Below are 3,971 nucleotides of genomic sequence, written 5' to 3' on the forward strand. Positions count from 1 at the left end.
TCTGGATTTACTTTAAAATAAAAAAAATCTATATTGATTCTGACTTCTACATCCAACTTACAGGTTTATCATTGCTTTGAGAAAAAAGATTATTAATTTACCCCTTTTAGAAGTGAAGATATATTCATTTGTTCTGGAAATGTCATCTTGAGATCCATATTTCTAAAACCAGGCCAGGTTTCACACACACACACACACATACACATGTTGCTAACCCCGCCCCTTTCACGTGAACAAGCTCTCAGCCGGACAGACAAACCCTGGGTTGATTTACGGAGTTGATAACCAGCGTCGTAGGACCGCTTAGCGAGATCGCGTTTGTTAGGGATAGTTAAGCCAGATAACCCTAACCCATATCCAGGGTCTGTTGAACTGGCTTCGTAGTACAGGGCACAGGGCAAAGGTGACGCACACACATACACACACACCCACACAAACACACACACTTTTGTTTAACAGTCACACACACCAACCCTCACTTTGTTCCTCACCGAAGCTTTTTTTTAAATACTCATAGATACACAAACTGTCTATTTGAGGTTTTTGAAAATGTCCTTTTCTAAAACACGTGGATCTCAGAAGCTCCTGTCTTTTTCTTAGTTCAGCCTCAGAAGAGAGAACAACATGCACCACCATTACAAATAAATAACACATCAACAGTTGTAAAGACACATCTACAAGCAAATTGTGTGCGTGTGTGTGTGTGTGTGTGTGTGTGTGTGTGTGTGTGTGTGTGTGTGTGTGTGTGTGTGTGTGTGTGTGTGTGTGTGTGTGTGTGTGTGTGTGTGTGTGTGTGTGTGTGTGTGTGTGTGTGTGTGTGTGTGTGTGTGTGTGTGTGTGTGTGTGTGTGAAAAGCAGCGCTGTCTGCTTATTTGCAATGTAGGCTAGGCCTAATCAGAATAATTTCAAGTCCAGATTCAATGTTGTTTGCATAAGTAGGCTATATTTTTCATTTCATTTATTTAATAAGTTAATTTCAGGACAACTTTGGGAATTTTGTTTGTTTGTTATGAGTTTTAAATAGATTGAGAGAGAGAGAGGTCTGCTTAGTTGCAATACTGTAGTTTATGCAATTTAGGCCTATAAATTGTTTATGTAATTTATGTGCCAGTGTGTCCATGGTTTTGAGTCTCTGTGTCTGTGTGCTGAGCGCAGCGCCGTCTGCTTTTTGCATAGTAACTAAAGTAGGACTAAGCATACCGTTAGTTTCTGTGGACCCGTCTGCCCGTTTTGTGAGTGCACTGCGCGCGTGCGCACTTGTTTGGGATTACCTAATTAAAATAGCGTCCCCCCCAGTAAAAAAATCCCCACCACACCACTGTCTATAACTATGTAAATGTATCCTGTAAATATAATGTATAATGTCCTTTATTGTTTTATGTTTCATGTGGAACCTATATGCTGCAGGTCTCCCTTGAAAAAGAGATCTATGATCTCAATGGGACCAATCTCGTTAAATAAAGGTTTGAAATTAAATGAACGGTAGAGTATGTTCTCCTCTATGGCAGTGAATGCTGGACCCTGAAGCCAACCCTGCAAAAGTCTCTAGATGGATGCTACACCAGAATGTTGCGAGCAGTACTTAACATCAGCAAGAGTGTACATGTAACCAACAAGATCCTGTACGAGGGAATACCAAGGGTGAGCGAGAAAATTGCAGCCAGGAGAATGAGACTAGCAGGACATTGCCAAAGGCATCAAGAGCTGTCAGCCGGCAAATTGGTGCTGTGGGAACAAACACACGGGCATCGGTCACGAGGACGGAGGAGCACAAAGTACCAATGAACTGGCCAGATGTATGGAGAACCGGGATGACTGGAAGCAACGATGCAGGGCTCGTCTGAGGACGACCTAGAGAGAGAGAAAAATGAAAACACACACCTATAATTCAGGATATCTCCTATCAATGGCAATGATAATAATTAATATTTGATCAAGAGCAGTGAAAATATTACTTCTTTAAAAAAAAGAAGTCTTGTGGCTCAACTTGCCCCAGTGTAGGGGTAAGTTGATCCAGGTCAGGCGGTAAATTGAACCACTGTTCAAACCTGGGCATACCTACAACAAATCTTAAAGGTAACTGTATAAAACTCCCCCATTACTTGGACTATTCCGTGCACCCCCTAGCATAAGCCCGAATGATTTCAACCACATTGCAGCATTAACGTGCACTTGTTGTCGTAACAAGATCGCAAAGACACTAGTAGCGATCGGACAAATGAGTGTTGTTCATTTTGTGTGTTGTTAACATGCGTGTGCGTGCATGAAAATGTAAGTGCATATATTCTTGCCTAGTTTGGTTATTGGTGGGTTGATGTTCATAATACAGAGCTTACTCTGAAATAGAAGGCAGTTAGCAATAGCCGCTAACTTTGCCATGCTGACTATGGGACAGCATGAGGTGCGGCCACACCAGGCACGCTCCCTCACATTGCATTCATTTCATTTCAAACCTTTATTTAGACAGATAGGTCCCTTGAGATCAAGGATCTCTTTTACAAGGGAGACCTGCATCAATTTAGTTCCACATGAAACATAAAAACAAACAATAGAGGACATCATATTTACATATTCACCAACACTTACAAACACCCATAGTGTCAGAAAGCATCTCGTGCAGACGTGCCTTAAAAACATTCAGAGAAATAAAATTGCTCAATTTTAATTTGGACTGTAGGCTGTTCCACGCAAGTGGAGCTGCGCACATAAAAGCCGTCTTCCCTCAGACAGTCCTCACTCTTGGCACATCTAACAAGACCACATCCTGCGATCTCAGAAAATAGCTGCCCGCAACTTTCTGCTTTACCAGAGAACAGATGTAATACAGGAGTTTGCCCAACATAGCTTTATAAATAAAAGTGTACCAGTGACTGAGCCTCCGTACAGAGAGTGAAGGCAAACCTGCCTTGGTATACAGTGTACAGTGATGTGTAAGCGCTTTACAATTTGTGACAAATCTCAGAGCACTGTGATACGCAGCATCCAATTTGCTCAGGTAATTGGCAGGTGCATTCATATAGACCAGATCCCCATAGTCCAGCACAGGTCAAAGGTCACAGAGCCTCTTCCTGGCCTCAAGCGAGAAACGGGACTTGTTTCTGAAAAAGAACCCTAGCCTCACCCACAGCTTTTTTAGCAGGTTATTGACATGAAGTCTAAAAGAGAGACAATCATCAAGCCAGATACCAAGGTATTTGTAACAGGCAACAACTTCAAGTTGTATTCCTTGCGTAGTTACAATATCTAAAACAGGCTCTGGTGTCTTTTTTGCTTTTGAAAAGAGCGTTACCTTGGTTTTATCCACATTTAAAAGAAGCTTTAGTTCAGAGAGCTGAGTCTGAGTAGTGTTAGAAACAGCCTGTAATTTAACAACAGCCTCTTTAATGGAGGGACCTGCACAATACATCACAGTATCATCCGCATAAAAATGTAAAGTAGCTTCATCCACATCATCACCTACGCTGTTAATATATATGGAGAATAAAAGTGGTCCTAAAACAGAACCTTGTGGTTCACCATTATAAATGTTTAACCACTCAGAAGACAGTCCATCAAAATGAACACATTGGGATCTTTCAGAGAGGTAGTTCACAAACCACCCACTGCATGGCTGGATAGGCCTATACTGAGTAGCCTCTGCTTTAAAATGTGATGATCAACGGTGTCAAACGCTTTGGAAAGGTCAATAAACAGAGCTGCACAACTCTGCTTATTGTCTAAAATACTAGTAATGTCATTCACCACTTTCATTGTCGCAGTGATGGTGCTGTGTTTCTTTCTGAATCCTGACTGATGTTTAGACAGGATATCATTTATACATAAAAACTCCTTTACTTGTTCACTCACAAGTCGTTCGAGCACCTTAGTTATTTAAAATAGTTGCCTCCCCTCCTTTCAGTAAAGGCAAGACATAAGCAGACTTCCATACTTTTGGAATTGTATGTATGCTGAGGGAGAGGTTAAAAAGAGAA

The sequence above is a fragment of the Pseudochaenichthys georgianus genome, unplaced genomic scaffold (assembly GCF_902827115.2).
Source record: "Pseudochaenichthys georgianus unplaced genomic scaffold, fPseGeo1.2 scaffold_180_arrow_ctg1, whole genome shotgun sequence".
Classification (NCBI taxonomy): Eukaryota; Metazoa; Chordata; class Actinopteri; order Perciformes; family Channichthyidae; genus Pseudochaenichthys; species Pseudochaenichthys georgianus.